A 21993-nucleotide genomic window follows, 5' to 3' on the forward strand; every position below is an offset into this window, starting at 1 on the left:
ATTTCTCTGACCGAAGCTGCACAATTCAAAAATGTTCTTTTCAAAGTCGTCAAACTCCCAAATTAACGCACCCCCCGAATCTTCTGGATCAGAAAGCTCTAGTTGTGCCGACTCAATCCATAAATCTGACTTTACTCACCCTGTATTTTAGGAGATTGGTTTAAAATGTTCATTGCTCATAAGACACGGAACCTGGGGCTACTTTTGTTCAATGTATTTCACAGCAAATATATTCTAAAATAAAGCACGCACCCAGGCTCAAACCAGGGACATTTCATGTGGGAGGTGAACATGATAATGGCTACACTACGTAAACCTTTCCTTAACCCAACACCCGGTTCGTCATTTGTACCACAAGGAATCCCAATGAGATCAGAATAAAAGTTCCTCACATGCTCATGGCAAAATAAATGGTAAAAGATTTACAAAATAATTTATGTATTAATTAATGATGTTCAAGTCAATGATTCTTATTTTTTATACATGATTTGCATATAGATCTGCAAAATAAATGATCTCTTTTTTTTTTATAAGGTTTTGAACTAAAAGTACAACTTCCGAGGGTGGGAATTGAACCCAGAACACAACGTTGAGAGCAAAGACTCCTGACCACTCGACAACCAGGGACCGATACACCTTTGTATTGCTGCATCTTTATAGTTAATGACATTATTGTCATTTTCAGTTCACTTGATTCACACCGAAACAGATTGTAACTGTTGTGTATGCATGCCTGTTTACTGTGTGATGTCTGTAACACTGCTATGCAACACTGAATGTACTCTTACACTGTACACACCTGATCTACACCAGAGGATGCTGCTGCTTGAGACCGAAAGGTTACCTGTAACCCAGTATATAAAGGAGCTCTCAGCTTGGTGTCCTCAATCGAGGAGCTTCAAATAAAGGACTACACGTCTAGACAGTTTAACTATCATACCCTGCCTGGTGGAACCATTATTAAAGGTGCCGACAGTAAACGTGATCTGAAATTCACGCCACTTGAGATCACATTCAAATGATTCACTGAATCCACCCCTTGTACCACCGCAACACAAGTTCGATTCTTGGTCAGGGAGATAATATTTACAACACAGTTTTCAAACTAATAGCCCTATATAAATGTCAACATGCAGCAAATGTGAAAAAATGAAATTATTTAATCATGTTCAATTAACCGTTAACTTTCTTTTGCAGAATTAAAGAAATGATAAGTGGTTACTGAGGGATAGTGGTACATAAGAACATAAGAACAGAAGAATTAGGAACAGGAGTCGGCCATCGAGCCCCTCGAGCCTGCTCCGCCATTCAACAAGATCATGGCTGATCTGGCCGTGGACTCAGCTCCACTTATCCGCCCGCTCCTCATAACCCTTAATTCCCTTATTGGTTAAAAATATATCTATCTGTGACTTGAATACATTCAATGCGCTAGCCTCAACTGCTTCCTTGGGCAGAGAATTCCACAGATTCACAACCCTCTGGGAGAACGAATTCTTTCTCAACTCGGTTTTAAATTGGCTCCCCCGTATTTTGAGTCTGTGCCCCCTAGTTCTAGTCTCCCCGACCAGTGGAAGCAATCTCTCTGCATCTATCTTGTTAGCACTTTCAATATTTTAAATGTTTCTACAAGATCCTTCTGAACTCCAACGAGTAAAGACCCAGTCTACTCAATCTATCATCATAAGGTAACCCCCTCATCTCCGGAATCAGCCGAGTGAATCGTCTCGGTACCCCCTCCAAAGCTAGTATATCTTTCCTTAAGTAAGGTGATCAAAACTGCATGCAGTACTCCAGGTGCGGCCTCACCAATACCTTATAAGTTGCTTTTGTACTCCATGCCTCTTGCAATGAAGGCCAACATTCCATTCACCTTCCTGATTACCTGTTGCACCTCCAAACTAACTTTTTGGGATTCATGCACAAGGACCGCCAGGTCCCTCTGCACCGCAGCATGTTGCAATTTCTCCCCATTCAAATAATATTCCCTTTTACTGTTTTTTTTCCCAATGTGGATGACCTCACACTTTCCGACATTGTATTCCATCTGCCAAATCTTAGCCCATTCATTTAACCTATCTAAATCTCTTTGCAGCCTCTCTGTGTCCTCCACACAACCTGCTTTCCCACTAATCTTTGTGTCATCTGCAAATTTTGTTGCACTGCACTCTGTCCCCTCTTCCAGGTCATCTATGTATATTGTAAACAGTTGTGGTCCCAGCACCGATCCCTGTGGCACACCACTAACCACCGATTTCCAACCTGAAAAGGGCCCATTTATCCCATCTCTCTGCTTTCTGTTAGCCAGCCAATTCTCTATCTCTGCTAATATATTTCCACTGACTCCGCGTACCTGTATCTTCTGCTGTAACCTTTTGTGTGGTACCTTATCGAATGCCTTTTGGAAATCTAAATACACCACATCCATCGGTACACCTCGATCCAACATGCTCATTATATCCTCAAAGAATTCCAGTAAATTAGTTAAACATGATTTCCGCTTCATGAATCCATGCTGCATCTGCTTGATTGCACTATTCCTATCTTGATGTCCTGCTATTTCTTCCTTCATGATAGTTTCAAGCATTTTCCCTACTTCAGATGTTAAACTAACCAGCCGAAAGTTAACTGCCTTTTGTCTGCCGCCTTTTTTAAACAAAGGCGTTACATTAGCTGCTTTCCAATCTGCTGGTACCTCCCCAGAGTCCAGAGAATTTTGGTAGATTATAACGAATGCATCTGCTATAACTTCCGCCATCTCTTTTACTACCCTGGCATTTCATCAGGACCAGGGGACTTGTCTACCTTGAGTCCCATTAGCCTGTCCAGCACTACCCCCCTAGTGATATGATTGTTTCAAGGTCCTTTCTTCCCACATTCCTGTGACCAGCAATTTCTGGCAATGTTTCTGTGTCTTCCATTGTGAAGACCGAAGCAAAATAATTGTTTAAGGTCTCAGTCATTTCCACATTTCCCATTATTAAATCCCCCTTCTCATCTTCTAAGGGACCAACATTTACTTTAGTCACTCTTTTCCGTTTTAGATATCAGTAAAAGCTTTAACTATTGCTTTTTATGCTTTGCACAAGTTTACCTTCGTAATCTATCTTTCCTTTCTTTATTGCTTGCTTGCTCATTCTTTGCTGTCGTTTAAAATGTTCCCATTCTTCTATTTTCCCACTAACCTTGGCCACCTTATACGCATTGGTTTTTAATTTGATACTCTCCTTTATTTCCTTGGTAATCCACGGCTGGTTATCCCTTCTCTTACCGCCCTTCTTTTTCACTTGAATATATTTTTGTTGAGCACTGTGAAAGAGTTCCTTTAAAGTCCTCCACTGTTCCTCAATTGTGCCACCATTTAGTCTGTGTTTCCAGTCTACTTCAGCCAACTCTGCCCTCATCCCACTTTAGTCCCCTTTGTTTAAGCATAGTATGCTCGTTTGAGACACTACTTCTTCACCCTCAATCTCTATTACAAATTCAACCATATTGTGATCACTCATTCCGAGAGGATCTTTTACGAGCTTCAATCATTCATTTTCTCTTTCCGTGTGATGAACTTTTATCCCTATCTCGTTTACACAATGTATTTTAGGAGAATGGTTTAAAATTTTAAGTGCTTATTGTCATGTATTCAACCAACATTGTAACCCATATATAATCTGACCTCAGTTGTACACTGTGAGAAAAATGACCACCAGGAGGTGAACTTGTGGGAGATACTCCTAACCTGGACCTTCAGGTATAAAAGGGGAAGCTCCACCCACTTTCATCACTTGAGTGCAAAGGAACAAAGGACAGGCCACAGACTGACCTTCTATCAAGCATGGGCCTCGTGTGCATTTATACTGTAGAGTAAGGATGTATCAATGGCGACAAGAAATTGGGATTTTAACCATGTGAGCATGGCCGCTAGCAGAATAGACGAGAGATACTATGTTAAGGAATGGTTGGGACAGAGAATCAACATTGTTGAAGCAGAACACAGTTCTCCAGGCAGACAAGGGCAATCGGGCATGCCCCAACATGTAGTCGAACCGAGAGGGGGAGTTCGACAGAGATAATGGCAAGCAGAACGGCGATTCACACCATTGCAAGGGACAATGTGGCCAGTAATGGGGCCATCAACACTTGTTAATGGCACACTCAAGAACAGTCACAGGGGTTGTCAGGGACGATTGACTAGCAAGGGACCTTTTGTTTCCAACAACAGCTCATGTTGGAGGCATGGAGGCACAAACTCAGCCGGAGTTTGCAGAGTTGAGCAAAATGCCTACAGAAATTGCAGAAATGAACGCTGGGGGAAATCGCTGGAAGCTGAAGTTCAGTGAGTTCATGTGGAGCACGTATACAGTTCATACAGCAGGACGCCACCGATAATGATGAAAGTGCTCCTCAGTGGCATCCCATTATCAATGGAGCAAGACACGGGGGCCAGCCAGTCCCTGATGGGTATCAAATAGTTTGAAAACTTGTGGGCGTCCAAGGCCAGTAGGGCCAAAATTATCACCGATTGACACACAACTATGGACATACACCAAGGAGATCATTCCGGTGCTTGGCAGCGCCACGGTAATCGCGACCCACAAAGATTCGGAGAACAGGTTGCCACTCTGGGTTGTCCCGGGGGATGGTCCCGCACTACTGGGGAGGAGTTGGCTTGCTGTCATGAACTGGAAATGGGGCAATGTCAATGCTATTTCCTCTGTGGAGCGAGTATCATGCTCACAGCTCCTGCACAAATTTGACTCATTATTTCAACCCGGCATTGGCACTTTCATGGGGGCCAAGGTAGTGATTCACATAAACCCGGAAGCCAGGCCAGGACACCAGAAGGCCAGAGCGGTGCCATACGTGATGCGGGAAAAGAAAGAAGGTGAATTGAACCGCCTGCTGAGGGAAGGTATCATTTTGCCAGTCGAATTCAGTGACTGGGCGAGCCAGATTGTACCGGTGTTCAAGGCGGATGGGTCGGTCAGGATATATGGTGATTACAATGCCACCATCAATCGGGTGTCACTCCAAGACCAGTACCCGCTACCGCGAGTGGAGGACCTCTTTGCGATGCTATCCGGTGGCAAACCTTTTTCAAAATTGGACGTGACCTCAGCTTACATGACCTAGGAGCTGGCGAGAGAGTTGAAGAAGCTGACCACCATCACGACACACAAGGGGTTGTTTGAGTACAACAGATGTCCGTTCGGGATTCGCTCTGCGTTGCGATCTTCCAACGAAATATGGAAAGCCTCCTCAAGTCGATTCCAGGGACGGTGGTTTTTCAGGACGACATCCTCATCCCGGGTTACGATACTGAAGAACACCTCCAAAACCTGGAGGAGGTGCTACGCAGACTGGACCGGGTAGGACTGCGACTGAAAAAGGCGAAGTGCGTCTTCCTAGCTCCAGAGGTAGAATTCCTGGGGATGAGGGTAGGAGTAGACGGGATGAGTCCTACTGCGTCCAAGACGGAAGCGATCCAGAGAGCACCCAGACCCCGTAACACGACGGAGCTGCGTTTGTTCCTGGGGATCCCCAACTATTTGGTAACTTTCTTCCCAGATTGAGCATGCTGCTAGAGCCGCTACACGTGCTCCTACGCAAAGGTCGCGAATGGGTTGGGGGGACAGCCAGGAAAGGGCTTTTAATAGAGCACACAATTTGTTATGTTCCAACAATCTGTTAACACGATATGACCCATGTAAGAAACTTGTGTTAACGTGCGATGCGTCGTCCTATGGTGTCGGGTGTGTGTTGCAGCATGTCAATGCCAAGGGTCAGTTACAGCCAGTAGCTTATGCCTCCAGAAGTCTGTCCCAGGCAGAAAGGGGCTACGGGATGATAGAAAAGGAGGCGCTCGCATTTGTATATTCGGTAAAGAAAATGCACCAATACCTGTTTGGCAGGAAATTTGAGCAGGAGACAGATCACAAACCCCTAACGTCACTTTTGGCCGACAACAAGGCCATAAATGCAAACGCATCGGTCCGCATACAGAGGTGGGCACTCACGTTAGCCACCTCTGACTACACAATTCGGCACAGACCGGGCACTGAAAACTGCGCCGATGCACTCAGCAGGCTCCCACTAGCCACCATTGAGGGGGCTACCGAGCATGCTGCTGAGATGGTCATGGCTGTTGAAGCTTTCGCAAGTGAAGGCTCACCTGTGACAGCCCGTCAGATTAAAGTCTGGACAAATAGAGACCCGCTATTGTCTCTAGTCAAGAAATGTGTCCTGAATGGGGACTGGGCAGCCACGTACAGGGCATGCCCTGAGGAATTTAAACCATTTCACAGGGGCAGGGATGAACTCTCGATTCAGGCTGATTGCCTACTGTGGGGAAACCACGTAGTCATGCCCCAGATGGACAGAGAGATGTTCATCAGAGAACTCCACAATGAGCATCCGGGCATTGTCATGATGAAGGCAATTGCCAGGTCACACGTTTGGTGGCCAGGGATAGATGCAGATCTGGAACTTTGTTTTCGCAGGTGCAACACGTGTGCCCAGTTGGGCAATGCGCCCACGGAAGCCCCCATTAGCCCGTGGCCATGGCCCGCCAAGCCTTGGTCACGCATCCATGATGACTACGCAGGTCCTTTCATCGGAAAAATGTTTTTGGTTGTAGTAGACGCCCACTCCAAATGGATCGAGTGTGACATTTTAAATTCAAGCACATCCTCTGCCACGGTAGACAGTCTACGTGCAATGTTCGCCGCCCACGGTCTACCAGACATCTTGGTCAGCGACAATGGTCCAGGACATCGTGGCAGGCAATGGAATTAACCATGTCAGAAAGGCACCGTTCAAGCCAGCCTCAAAAGGCCAGGCAGAACCAAAAGTGCAGATAATCAAACAGGGGATGCTCAGAATCCAAGGGGGTTCCCTACAAAGCCAATTATCACGCCTCCTGTTGGCCAATAGATCCCGGCCACACTCGCTCACAGGGGTTCCACCCGTAGGGCTGCTAATGATAAGGACGCTCAAAACCCGTTATCCCTTATACACGCCACCATGAAAGAAATTGTTGAGAGCAGGCGCCAATCACAATATAACTACCATGACAGGAATGCGAGGGCACGATATATTGGTGTAAACGACCCTGTTGTTGTCCACAACTAAACTGCAGGGCGTAAATGGCTCGCAGGCACTGTGATTGCCAAAGAGGGCAATAGGATTCTGGTAGTTAAACTAATCAATGGACAAATCTGCCGCAAACACGTGGATCAAACAAAAAGGAGGTTCAGCAACCCCATAGAAGAAACAGAGGAAGAACACGATATAGAGTTCACTCCAGCACAGGTGACCGAACACCGGAACCGAAGGGAGGAGAGCCCAGTCACTGTGGGCAGTCCGGATAGGCCTGAGGCACCGCAAACAGCAGACACACAGGCCAGCGCCCAACAACCGGAGCCCCAACTTAGGCGCTCTACAAGAGAGCGTAAACCATCAGAAAGACTCAACTTGTGATCCCAAAAAGACTTTGGGGTAGGAGGTGATGTCATGTATTCAACCAGCATTGTAACCCATGTATAAACTGACAAGTTGTACATTGTGAGAACAATGACCACTAGGTGGTGAACTTGTGGGAGACACTGCTAACCTGGACCTTCAGGTATAAAAGGGGAAGCTCCACTCACTTTCATCACTTGAATGCAAAGGAATAAGGGACAGATCACAGACTGACCTTCTCTCAAGCATGGGCCTCGTGTGCATTTATACTGTACAGTAAGGGCGAATCACTTATGACTTCAGGAACCCGGTGCAACTTTTGTTAAAATTAACAGGACCGGCTATTTCACAGAAAAAAGCTTCTCTGAAATCATGTTTTTAGATCATGCACTGGTTGATCATTCTTCGGTACAAAGTGGATGAACTGACCCTTCCCCACATTGAACCCCAGTAATCACAGTTAAGGGGATATTTAATTGAGGTTTTCAGAATTATGGGGAAACTGCTTCCACGGGCAGGAGTGTCGGTAACCAGAGGACAAAGACAAGATAATTGGTAAAAGGAAAAATCCGGGGCGGGGGATGTGGGGTGAGGAGATGTATTTTTACCTGCTCCGGATCCTTACATGTTTACGATCTTATGACTTTTCACCAGAGAACAAATTCGTCCCTGAGCATGTATGAGGAGAAAGCTCCAGAAAATATTCAATATTCCCACCCGGTGAGCTTTCGCGTGTGAGGCGAACGTGTTAACCGCTACACTGTGGAAACATCTCCACTTTCAGCACCAGGTCAGACGGAAATGTTAAGCGAGCAGGTGAACTGCTGAATCCCACTTTTAAGGAGTTGGTCGTGGTGCCAAGCAAATGGGTTTTGCTTAATGACGATAATAAAGAAGTGGGACTCGAACCCATACTTCCAGAAAAAACTGCAAATAAATGAGGGCAGCAGGCGTATCTCTGCCTGACACCGGGGAAACAGTGAGACAGACCTTGCAGCAATGGTCTGGTTATTGCCAAACAGCAAAGAAAATATTAATTCTGGAATTATCCAAAAGCAATGTGACCCGACGTAAAATAATCCGGGGCTCAGTTTTGCCAGTATTTTCACAACTTAATGTTGCAATGTGAAACAATGCAGGAAATCAGTGGTGAAGATAAAATCCCACGGTGCTCATTTTCAAATTCAACACAGTACGATTTGAAATAAAGTGAAAGAATTTTACAGTGAAAAGATTTAGAAGTGTTACTTGTATTTGCGTTTTGAATTAAACTTTGTGGCGTCTGACTCCCGTTCATGCCTCTGCTGAATAAGAAAGGAAGGTTTGACGTTGACCAGACTGCGCTGACCCTGATATTTGTGAGCTCATCCTTTATTTTCAGTGGTTTCTTGCCCTTTGATGGGCTGCAGTGTAGCGGATATCACGTTGGCCTCACACGCGAAAGGTCCCCGGTGGATCCGTTTTCTCTCACTGAAAGTTATCTATTTATTGAAGTGAAATAAAGAGCAATTAAGGAATAAGGGAGCCCTTTTGCCAGGAGAATAAATAGCAAATAAAAACAGCAAATGCTGGAAATCTCAGCAGGTCAGGCCATATTTGCCAGGAGACTAAACTTGCCTCCGCTTCTTCATCCACAGTAAGTTTAGGGAAATTCCAACGTCCTGGGCCCGTACAAAGTTTCTATGGATTGCGGGATTTACGCATATCTTGCCCAGCAAATATCCTCAAAAATCTTGCAGCTGAAAAAGCAAGCGCATAGCGTAATTTTACAGGCGCAAGTGTTTAAAAACACTCATAACCACAATAAAATAAAATAAAATAAACACAATGTATTGTGAAAAACTCTGCCAACATAGGTAAGTTTATTTTTAACCCGAATTACAAAGCTTAAAAAAAATTGGAACTATCTTGTTTTTTTCTAATGCGTTTATTAACTTTAATTTCAATTAATTTTTATTATGTGAGGTCTGTTTTTATTATTTCTCAGTGTGTGTGTGTTTTTTGTTCTCAAGAAAAGCACTGAGAACTCGAAGTTCTGGTACCGCACAGGCAGCATCTGCTTTTTTGCCAGGAGACTAAACTCGCCTCCGATTGTTCATCCACAGCAAGTTTAAACATAATGTTGTCTCCCGGGATAGAACCAGGAATTTTTCACATGTAAAGCAAACGTGATAACCGCTGCATTACAGAAATTTGTGACAGATGAAGTACAACAGAGGGGAGCTGAACAGTGAGCTCCCTCGGTTCTGTTCGGGACCGATGCTCATGTGGAAGCAAGTCATCCTCGACTCCGGGGGACTGCCTCAGAAGAAGAGAGGAGGATCAGGAATGTGTTGGCTCACCTTAAACAACTTCTGTCCCTCACTGAAAGCTCTCAATCCTTCTCCTCCGCTGCCCTTTACAGAAATGTCACGTAATTACCACCCACCATGTTCACTTCCAGATGCTCACAGTGGGCCACAGAGACTCCTGCCGTCTCCCCGCGATCAGCGAACTCACCCAGTTTGTAAAGTTACACACGGAACAAGTGTCCCGCAAAGGGCAGGAGAAGCCAGAGAGTCTGTAAACTCAGTGTGTAACAGGAAGTAACGGGGTTATTAACGGTGATTACAGCAATTCATCATCATCATAGGCAGTCCCTCGAAATCGAGGAAGACTTGCTTCCACTCTAAAAGTGAGTTCTCAGGTGACTGAACCGTCCAATACAGGAATTACAGTCTCTGTCACAGGTTGGACAGACAGTAGTTGAAGGAAAGGGTGGGTGGGACTGGTTTGCCACACGCTCCTTCCGCTGCCTGTGCATGTGTTCTGCATGCTCTCGACGATGAGACTCGAGGTGCTCAGCGCCATCCAGATGCTCTTCCTCCACTGAGGGTGGTCTTTATCCAGGGACTCCCAGGTGTTGGTGGGGATGTTGCATTTTATGAAGTGGCTTTGAGGGTCCTTAAAACGTTTCCTCTGCTCACCTGGGGCTCGCTTGCCGTGCAGGATTTCAGAGCAGAGCGCTTGCTTTTGGAGTCTTGTGTCAGGCATGCGAACAATGTGGCCCGTCTAACGGAGCTGGTCGAGTGTGGTCGTGCTTCAATGCTGGGGATGTTGGCCTGATTGAGGACGCTAACGTTGGTGCATCTGTCGTCCGAGGGGATTTGCAAGATTTTGCAGAAACATCATTGATGGTATTTCTTCAGCGACTTGAGCTGCCCACTGTATAAGATCCATGTCTCTGAGCCATACAGAAGGACGGGTATCACTGCAGCCCTGTAGACCATGAGCTTAGTGGCAGATTTGAGGGCCTGGTCTTCGAACACTCTCTTCCTCAGGCGGCCGAAGGCTGCACTGGCGCACTGGAGGCAGTGTTGAACCTCGTCGTCGATGCCTGCCCTCGCTGATAATAGGCTCCCGAGGTCTGCAATTATTCATCCTCTCACAGACCTCAATTATTTTCATGTGACAAACTGATTGAGAATAGAAAGAGGGTTAGTGCTCGGGATCTTAACCACTCGACCACCAAGGAAAAATTCTGGTAATGGTATATATTATAAATATATATCGATATTAATAGAATCATAGAATCAGAAAGTTTCAGCACAGAGTGAGGCCATTTCGGCCCAGCGTGTCCGCGCCGGCCGACCAAGAGCTATCCAGCCTAATCCCACTTTCCAGCTCTCGGTCCAGAGCTCTGTAGGTTGTGGCACTTTAAGTGCACATCCACGTATCTTTTAAATGTGGTGAGGGTCCCTCCCTCTACCACCCTTTCAGGCATTGAGTTCCAGACTCCCACCTCCCTCTGGGTAATGAAATGTCCCCTCATATCCCCTCTAACCCTCCCCCAATTATTTTAAATCTATGCCCCTTGGTTGTTGACCCATCTGCCAAGGGAGCAGGACCTTCCTATCCATTCTATCTGGGCCCCTCAATTTTATACACCTCAATCAGGTCTCCGCTCAGACGTCTCTGTTGCAAAGAAAACAGATTCAGCATCTCCAAACTATTCTCATAGCCAAAATTCTCCAGACCAGGCAACATTCTAGTAAATCTCCTCTGCACCCTTTCCAGTGAAATCACATCATTCCTGTAATGTGGTGACCAGAACTGCACGCAGTACTCCAGCTGTGGTGTAGTCAGTGTTTTGTACAGTTCAAGCATAACCTCCTTGCTCTTGTATTCCATGCCTTGACTAATAAAGGCAAGTATTCCATATGCCTTCTTAAACACATTAGCTACCTGGCCTGCTACCTTCAGGGATCTGCGGACCTGCACTCTAAGGTCCCTTTGTTCCTCTACACTTTTCAGTGTCGTACCATTTAATGTGTATTCCCTTGCCTTGTTAAACCTCCCCAAATGCATTACCTCACGCTTATCTGGATTGAATTCCATTTGCCACAGTTTTGCCCATCTGACCAGTACATTGATCAACATCATCATAGGCGGTCCCCCGATGAGTTCACAGGTGTTTCGATGAAAGACCCGATGTTCCAGTCCTGAATCCAATTGAGGGGGTGGAAGATGCCTTTGTGTAGATTTTTTTAACGTGGGGTGACCGTTGCACATCAGCCACCACACGGGCTTGACAGAGCTAGGTCTTGGTCCAGTGGAAAGGGTTAACCAAGACGACAGGAGACCAGCTCTGCTGCATGTACCCAGTGCACACATATCGCAGTGTGGGCTGGGCCCGTGCTGCCCCTGGGCCCTCGGCTCTTCTGGGCCCCGTCCCCTCATCTGTCACACCTCCTCCACAATCTGTCACCGCTCTTCCACCATAAACATTCACCGCATCTCGCCACAAACACTCACCGCTCATCCGCCCCGACCTTCCCACTCCTCTGTACCTGGGCCCTGCCGATGTTCTTGCTCACGCTCCAAAATGACGACCAGGGTTAACATAAAACTGTTAACATATATGGAATAAAACTTGAAGCACCTCCCGGAATTCCTTCTAAGATGGGATTATGGTTTGTTGATCCAGATTCCAGAATCCATGGAGAGATGTTACCCGTGGTATAAGGTGGTGTGGCTGGATTCCGATGGACTGCATGGATAGCTTACCAACTTCGCTTGTTGTTTTAGTATCATCGCGCTGGTCCCTCGGAGAGAAGTGTGAAGTGGTGGGAGCATCAATGTGGCCAGGATTCGTGTCCTGGTCAATATTTACTCCTCAATCAACATCACAGAGACAGATGATCTGGTCATCATCACGCTGCTGCCTATAGGAGCCTGCCGTGTGCAAATTGGCGGCTGTGTCTCCCACACTACAAGAGTGACCGCACTTCAAAAAGTACTTCATTGGCTGCAAAGCACCGTGAGACGTCCATTGATATCTTCCTGTAGTCCGCCACTTTCTTCTTCATTATCAACCACTCAGCCTATTTTAGTGTCATCTGCAAACTTCTTACTCATACCCTCAACATTTCAGTCCAAGTCATTGAAGTATACCACAAAAAGCAAGGGACCCAGCACTGAGCCCTGCGGAACCCCAGTGGATCACAAAATCACCCATCAACCATTACGCTTTGATTCCTGCCTCTGAACAAATTTTGGACCCAACTTGCCACTTTGCCCTTGAATCCCATGGGCTTTTACATTCGTAAGAAGTCTGCCAAGTGCGACCTTGTCAAAAGCTTTGCTAAAGTGCATATACATTACATCATACCACTGCCCTCATCAACCCTCCTGGTTACCTCCTCGAAAAATGCAATCAACTTCGTCAGACCTTCCCTTGACAAATTCATGTTGACAATCCTTGATTAATCCATGTCTTTCCAAATGAAGATTTATCCTGTCCATCAGGATTTTTACAAATAATTGTAAAAGGTTTGGCTGGCCAGCCTGTATTTACTCAATCGCTTTCTCCCTTTTTAAACAAAGGTACAACGTTAGCAGTGCTCCAATCCTCTGTCCCCGCACCTGTAGCCAGTGAGGATTGGACAATGGTGGTCAGAGCCTCTGCTATTTCCTCTTTTGCTGCTCTTATCAGCCTGGGATACATTTCATTCTGGCCTGGGAATTTATCCACTTTCAAAGCTGCTAGACCACCAATACTTCCTCTCTCACCATGTTTATTTCATCTAATATTTCACATTTCTCCGCCCTCATTGCAAAGTCCACATCGCCCCTCACTTTTGTGAAAACAGATGCAAAGTATTCACAAAGAATCCTACCCAAGTCTTCCACCTCCGCGTACAGATTCCCTTTATGGACTCTAATAGGCCCCACTCTTTATCTTGTTATCATCGTGCTCTTAATGTATTTATAAAACATCTTTGGGTTTTCCCAGATTTAATTGCCAACATTCTCTCATGCTCTCTCTTTGCTTTCCTGATATATTTTTTAATTGCACCTCTGCACCTCGAGATTTTCTGCAGTATTGAGTTATTGGTATCTGTCATAAGCTTCCCTTTTTTTCGTTAACTTTCCCTGTATGTCCCCTGACATCCCGGGAGCTCTAGATTTGTTAGTCCCACCTTTGTTTTAAGGGAACATACTTGCTCTGTACCCTCAGATCTCCTCCTTGAATGCCTCCCACTGGTCTGAAACTGATTTACCAGCAAGTACCCGTTCTCAGTCCACTTTGGAGAAATTCAATCTTAGCTCAGCAACATTGGCTTTACCCCAATTGAGAACTTTTATTCCTGGCCCCCTTTGTCCTTTTCCATAACTACCCTAAACCTTACTGAGTATGATCACTCGCACCAAAATGCTCTCCCACTGATACCCCATATACCTGCCCCTCTTCGATCACAAGACCCAGTCCAGAACCGCCCTTCCCTTGATGGGCTTGTTACATACTGGATAAAGAAGTTCTCCTGAATGCATTTTAGGAATTCTCCACCATCTGTACCATTCACACTATCATTTTCCCAGTTAATATTCGGGGAGTTAAAATCCTCCACTTTTACAGCTCTATAGGTTTTGCACTTCTCAACATTCTGCCCATATATTTGTTCTTCTATCTCCCTCTAACTGCCTGGGAGTCTAGTGAACTCCCAGTAGTGTGATCGCCCCTTTTTTGTTCTTTAATTCAACCCACATGGCCTCATTTGATGACCCCTCAAACACATCTTTCCTTTTCACAGCTGCAGGATGCGTCAATAATCTCTCACAACTCAACTGAAAGCAGCCGGAATGTGCAGCTTTGAGAGGGGCTTTCTGCATCGTCAGGGCTGGAAACTGTAGAGTTTGAATGTGTTCCGAAGTGTACAGAGTATTCAACAAATATAGCAGGGCTGGGAGACATTGTGCTTTGTTAATACTGAACCAGAAATGCACATTATTCAATGCTTCTCATATTTAATTCAACACATTTTCAGCTGGTTTTGAAACAGGAACCTTTTGCATGTTAAGCGAATGTGATGACCACTACACTACGGAACACACGCTTTCAAAGCAGACTGCAACCTGAATGCAGCAACTTAGACCGCTCGGCCATCCTGACTGCTCAATATTATGTGTGGCCACCTGCAGTTTGATTTTGAACTTTTGTGTCCTGTCACATGAAGTAAATGAGGACAGCAGGCGTATCTCTGCCTGACACCGGGGAAACAGTGAGACAGACCTTGGAGCAAGGGTCTGGTTATTGCGAAACAGCAAAGAAAATATAAATTTTGAAAGAACAGTGACCCAGACGTGATTGGGCGAACACATTATTCTGCTGCGAATTTTGAAATTACATAGAACTTTTGCAAAGAAGGACTTGCATTTCTGCAACACCTTTCAGGAACTCATGATGCCCCAAAGCGCTTTACAGTTGTTGAGTTATGTTTGAAGTGTTGTAGTGTGGGGAAAGATGTGCCCAAATCACCCCACACGAACCTCAACTCTTTGCGAAGTAGTTCGGTGCAAATAATCAGGTGCCTATGGGACTTGGACTTTCTTTGAATGAGTTCTGCTTGTACCTGTATTCAAGCTTGAAACAGCAACTGGGCTTCCATCTCACGGGAGCAGCGTGTGGCAGTTAGCGAGTAGGTGACGAGGTTTGGGGTTGATGTACGTCACTTTCAATCTTTGAAATTTCACCAAGCAAATAAATGATGAATCCAACTGTCCCTGTAATCCTTTTGTTCAGGTTTAATCACAGGAATATCTGCAGTCAGGAGCTGAAAAGTAATTAAAACCAACGACTGGCTTCGGGACAATCAGTATACTTTGTCACAGACAAGGCACCGGAAGGCTGGCAGGTAGATCACACCGGTTGTGGGAGAGCTGGTTGGCGGTGACATGGAAGTGTCTGCAGTGTGCGGGACCAGACTGCTTCCACGCATCCACAATGAATGTCCCACCCTTTATTTGGGAAAAGTACAACTGAGAGTGGACAAGTTCCATCCCAGTCGGAGCAATCTGAAGCTTTAACTGACTGACACCCTGGTTTGGGATGTGTTCCAATTTACAGTTAAGTTAGTCTCTGTGGCGCAATGGGTTAGCACGTTCGGCTATTAATTGAAAAGTTGGTGGTTCGAGCCCACCCAGGGACGAAGCCTTTAACTGTTTTTTTTCCCGAGGATTCGGTGCCGCACAATTCCAGGTTGTCATTGTGCGTTTTGGCTGCACGAATATATTCCGCAAACATTGCCAGCTGTGCTGTTATCCAGTGAGTTCCCAATCCCATACTTTTATGAACATTTAGTTCATGGAAAACGATAACAATTTTTTACATGCACCATGGTCCTCCATCCAGTCCACGAGAAATAAATTACGTTATTGTGTTTAAAGGAACTGGTGTAAATTGTCTGACCTATCGTTATGTGTTTTCTCAGATTCTGAGAGTCAACAGTTTGCGAAGAATTATCTCATGGCCAATGCCAAGCACGAAAATGTCTCTCAGCATTTGTTCTGGGAATCCCTCAAATTCGCAATGTCCTGCGAGGCGCCTTAATTCGGCGACACAGCTCGCCACTTCCTGGCCCTCCGACCGTTGGCACGTGTAGAACCGAAAGCTCGCCATCAGATCGCGTTCTTTAGGATTTAGATGCTCGCAGACCAGCGTACACATTCTTCATAGGATTTAGTTGTTGGTGTCACCAGAGCTAGAAGATTCTTCATGAGGCCACAGGTTGCTGTCCCACAGACGGTAAGGAGGATCGCCCTTCATTTGGCAGCGTTCTCGTCCCCTTCCAGCTCGTTGGCCACGAAGTATTGGTCAAGTATCTCCACAAAGTCTTCGCAATCGTCCACTTCTGAGAACTCTTCCAGGATACCAACTGTTCCTTGCATTTTTGCGTGGTTGTTCATTGTCTCGTCGCCAATTGATACGCTCATAATAAAGGATGAAATTAGTATTGTGAATAATGAGTAAGTGTGACCTTCGCTCCTTTAATAAGACTCCAGAGTACAGGTACCTCATGGGTGGCCTGCTTACATACTGTGCTCCCAAGGGATACTGGGATCCCTTGGGACTCCGACAGGTAGGCCCTCTAGTGGTGGTGTGTACAGGTTGTCATGGGTTAAATACATAACACAAGATGTGTACAGAAATCAACCATCAAAAGCCCTGTCATTAACCACAGGGGTTTCCTGCAATTTTCTGATCGCAAAGCGCTTTCAGTCCTTGTCCTTAAAATTGCAGACGCAGAGATTGGGGAGTTTAATGACTTTAAAAGGAGGACATTGTTGTTTGGTGCCGTTCTGGTCAGAGAAATGTTTGTGAAAGGCACTTTTTGCAGATAGAGGGATTGAGCATTTCAGCTTGTTCCTGAACACTTCTCTCTGAGCTCAGCAGCAATTTCTGTCGTGTGGAGGCGATCACATTTCCCTCACACGTGAAAAGTTCCCGGTTCAAGCCTGCGCAGAAACATTATTTCTCAAACAAAAACTTGTCTGCAATAAAATTAAATAAAGGCTGTTTTGGATACATTGTTGCATGAGCAATGCACATTTAAACCAGTCTCCTCAAATGCAGATTGTGTAAAATCAGATCGGGGATAAAACTACATCAAGGATTAAAGTTTCATGAATTATTAAAGTTCACTTATTGAATTGTCCCTGTCAGCATTTCTTTCATTCTGTGAAACAACACTATCGGTTTACACCAGCAGATCTAAGCTGCATTTGAAACCCGCAAACAACTCATTAATTATTCGCTTTTCCCCAGTTCCAGAGCTCAGAGCGTTATTGTCCATCCCTGGGATGCAAGCTACCTCAGATTCGGGCCAAAGCTCCCCGTACACCGAGCACAGGCTCAGAAAACCCCCGGGGGAGAGGATATCCCGATCACTGGGCCTTCCAGCAGCACTGAACAAGCGCCCGGTCTGAAACTTTCCAGAGTAATAACTTGTAACTGGAGCATCGAACAGTAAGGACGGCCGAGCGGTCTGAGGCGCTGCTTTCAATATTTGATTAAATTATCAACTCTCCCTCAGTTCGCATTTTTATCATTGTGCAAAAGAAGATCATGGGTTCATTAATGATATTTACCCGCGAAAGCAACATAAAAGTTTAATGAAAAGTAAACACCCAACGTGGGGCTCGAACCCACGACCCTGAGATTAAGAGTATCATGCTCTACCGACTGAGCTAGCCGGGCTTCTCAACATTTATCTGTCAATCCCCTTCAGAATATTGTCTGTTTCAATGAGATCACCTCTCATTCTTCGAAACTCCAGCAAGTATCGGCATATTCTGCACAATCTCTCACCATAGGAGAGTGCTCTCATCCCAGGAATCGATCTGGTGAACCTCCGTTGTACCACCTCCCAGGCAAGTATATCCTTCCTCAGAAAAGGAGACCAAAACTGTGCGCAGTACTCCAGGTGTGGTCTCACCAGGGCCCTGTACAATTGTAGCAAGACTTCCTTACTCTTGTACTATGGGCCGAATATTAGGTGCTATGGGCCGAATATCCTGTTTTTCTGCTGATTCTACGGTTGTATAAAAAATATAAAAATTCAACAGTCACTCAGCAAACATATTTGTATTTCCTTCAGTGTGCTACACATGTGGGTGGATTAATGATGATAACAATTATTCAGGATCTCACAGACTTGAAATATATTTGTCAGCTTGCTTTGTAAAAATGCTTTCGCTGACCGGGAATCAAACGTAGACCACGGCAGTGAGAGCACCAAATCCTAACCACTAGACTACCAGGGAACACTGCTTGCAGCCTCTGCGATAGCTTTAAATATAGTCAGCTTACAATCACAGCTGAGAATTGTGCGGTGACACGGCGTGTAACTGGATTTGCTGGGAGCAGCGTGGAGGCCCCGACCTGCGTGAGAACACCAGTGGCAGGTCGGGGCCATAAAAGGATCGGTGAGCGGCGGCCTGGGAGCAGCGTGGTGGTGTACCACGGCAAGGTACAGCGCGAGCTGGTGCAGGAGGGCGACGGCAGCGAAGAGTGATGTCATCAAAGTCCAGGTCGGTGATTGGAGCGTGGGCAGGTACAGCAGGAGCAGCGAGAGACTGTGGAGGGATGTGAGCGGGGCCCAGGGGCGGCGTGAGTTCAGGGCCAGGGGCCCAGGGGCAGCACGGGCCAGCCCACACTGCGATATGTGTGCACACTGAGTCCGTGCAGCAGAGCTGGTCTCCAGTCGTCTTGGAAAACCCTTGCCACAGGACCAAGACCTCGCTCTGTCAAGCCCGTGTGATGGCTGGGGTGCAACGGCCACCACACGTTAAAACAAATCCACGCACAGGCATCTTCCACCCTTCAACATACAGTTCGGGACCTGGAATATTAGGTCCATCATTGAAACACCTGTGAACTCATCCTTTTTTGGCATGGAAGCAAGTCATCCTCGCTTCGAGGGACTGCCTATGATGATGATGAACTGGATTTGCTGCAGTCCGCGGGCAGCAGGTGATGAAAGCGGGCGTGAGAGAGTGAGTGACAGGTGGGCACTGCTTCTGATGCTGTCTGACCCACGGTGGGAGTGGCCGGGGATTTTAAAGCCCTTTCATTGCACCAATGCAGGGTAAATGAAACTGTTTTTCAGGAACCTTCATGTATACAAACATGGGCACTCTGCACTGTAGACCTCGTGGTGCAACGGTAGTGTGTCTGACTCCAGATCAGAAGGCTGCGTGTTTATATCACGTCGGGGTTACTGTACTTTTCCATATTGTTCTTCCGGAATTGAGATTTTCTTTGCTGCATCACAATTTACTTTCCCACCCATCTTTGTACCATCAGCAAACTTGGCTCCATTACACTGGGTCCCTGTATCCCTGGGATAGGGGAGGGAAGACACACCGGAGAAGTGTGAGCTTGTGGACCGGAGAAGTTGCAGCTGCTGGAGCTGTACGTTTTATCGGGGAGGGACGGGGGGAGAGCCCGCCGAGCGACCGGAGAAGCTGAGAAGCTGCTGTGCTTTTCATCGGGTTTGACACTGTTTAAAAATGGCAGAGTGCCAAGTTTTCTCTCCCGACTGCCCATGCGCGAAGGTGCCGGCAGTGTTTTCGGCGCAGGCATTTGGCTCCGCCCCCCACTTCACCATCGACACCACGCCAGGACTCCGGGGACTGTACACAGCGGCCAGGATGGGGCGAGTTTTTCCCCACGCCGTTTCCAGCGCACAAAGTCGGTGCGCTTGAGGTCAGTGCGCCGACAAAACTGCTTGGGGAAAATCTAGCCCTTGAAGAGTAAGGAGTACACTGAAGGAAATACAAATATGTTTGCCGAGCAACTGTCAAATTTTAATAACTTTTTATACAACCATCGAATCAGCAAAAAAACAGGGCACTCGGCCCATAGTACCTAATATATAGCCCACAGTACAAGAGTAAGGAAGTCTTGCTACAATTGTACAGGGCCCTGGTGAGATGAGGAGAAACTTCTTCGCTCAGAGAGTTGTTAACCTATGGAATACTCTGTCGCAGAGTTGTTGATGCCAGTGTGTTAGATGTATTCAAGAGGGAGTTAGATGTGGCCCTTATAGCTAAAGGGATCAAGGGGTTATGGAGAGAAAGCAGGAAATGGGTACTGAGCTGAATGATCATCCATGATCTTATTGAATGGTGGTGCAGGCTCGAAGGGCCGAATGGCCGACTCCTGCATCTATTTTCTATGTTTCGATGTTTCTCTGTCCTGCTACTGCTTCTTTAATAATGGATTCCAACAGTTGCCCAACCACAGATGTTCGGCTAACTGGTCTATAGTTTCCTGCTTTTTGTCTGCCTCCTTTTTTAAATAGGGGCATTACATTTGCAGTTTTCCAATCTGCTGGGTCCTCCCCAGAATCCAGGCAGTGCATGTCCACAGATCACTGAAAGTAGCAGGCCAGGTAGCTAAGGTGGTTGAGAAGAAATATGGAATGCTTGCCTTTATTAGCCGAGGCACAGAATACAAGAGATGGGGTCGGTGGGGCAGGTTAGGTCACAGCTGGAGTACTGCGTGCAGTTCTGGTCGCCATATTACAGGAAGGGCATGATTGCACTGAAGATGGTGCAGAGTAGATTTACGAGGATGTTGCCGGGAGTGGAGAATCTTATCCATGAGGACAGATTAGAAAGGCTGGATTTGTTTTCCATGGAACAGAGACTGAGGGGAGACCTCATTGAGGTGTATAAAATGATGAGGGTCCGAGATATAGTGGATAGAAAGGACCTATTTCCCTTAGCAGAGGGGTCAACAACAAGGAGGCATTAATTTAAAGTAATTGGTCGAAAGTTTAGAGGGGTATTTCTTCACGCAGAGTGTTGTGGGGGTCTGGAACTCACTGCCTGAAAGGGTGGTAGAGGCAGAAAGCCTCAACACATTTAAAAAGTGCTTGGATGTGCACCTAAAGTGCCGTAACCTGCAGGGTTATGGACCTAGAGCTGGAAAGTGCGATTTGGCTGGAGAGCCTCTAGTTGGCCGGCGTGGACACGATGGACCGAAATGGCCTCCTTGCGTGCTGTAAACTTCTTTGATTCTATGAACTCATTTGCAAAGAGTTGAGGTGCGTGTGAGGTGATTTGGGCACATCTTTCCTCATATGGCAACATTTCAAAGGGACTTCACGGCTGTACAGCGCTTTGAGGCGTCATGAGTTACTGACAGACGCTGCAGAAATCCAAGTCCTTCTTTGCAAAATGTCAATGCAATCTCAAGACTGGTCTGGGATTTGAAACCAGGATCTTTCTGCAAATTTCAAGTAACAACTGCGAAGCAAAAATCATACCCGTCGACCAACAAACCACCTGCTTAGCAAATGTGGAGATAAGATGTAACCATTATTGAAGCATTTTTAGTGTGTGTTGCTATTCTTGATCGGAGGAGCACATGAGACGGAATCAGTGACTTGGCCTTTTCGACATGTCTTCTGAAGCGCCGCACGGTCCCACTCCTGCAGTCAATGAGCTGTTGGGACGTTACTGTATCCATCATCATCATCATCATAGGCGGTCCCTCGAAACGAGGATGACTTCCTTCCACGCCGAAAAAGGATGAGTTCACAGGCGTTTCAATGAATGACCCGAACGACATCCCAAAGGGTGGAAGATGCCTGTGCGTGGATTTTTTAAACGTGTGGTGGCCGTTGCACCCCAGCCATCACACGGGCTTGACAGAGCGAGGTCTTGGTCCAGTGGCAAGGGTTAAGCAAGACGACAGGCGACCAGCTCTGT

The 21993-nt window shown here is 46.3% G+C and overlaps 2 non-coding genes across 2 annotated transcripts; one reads left to right on the top strand and one right to left on the bottom strand.

The window, feature by feature from the left end:
- Positions 1-15849: 15849 nt before the first annotated feature.
- On the top strand, positions 15850-15923 carry trnan-auu (transfer RNA asparagine (anticodon AUU)). The gene has a single exon. It is a non-coding gene; the product is annotated as a tRNA-Asn (tRNA).
- A 1975-nt stretch (positions 15924-17898) lies between these two features.
- On the bottom strand, positions 17899-17971 carry trnak-cuu (transfer RNA lysine (anticodon CUU)). The gene has a single exon. It is a non-coding gene; the product is annotated as a tRNA-Lys (tRNA).
- Positions 17972-21993: the final 4022 nt, after the last annotated feature.

Source organism: Pristiophorus japonicus, unplaced genomic scaffold, assembly GCF_044704955.1.
Source record: "Pristiophorus japonicus isolate sPriJap1 unplaced genomic scaffold, sPriJap1.hap1 HAP1_SCAFFOLD_504, whole genome shotgun sequence".
NCBI lineage: Eukaryota > Metazoa > Chordata > Chondrichthyes > Pristiophoridae > Pristiophorus > Pristiophorus japonicus.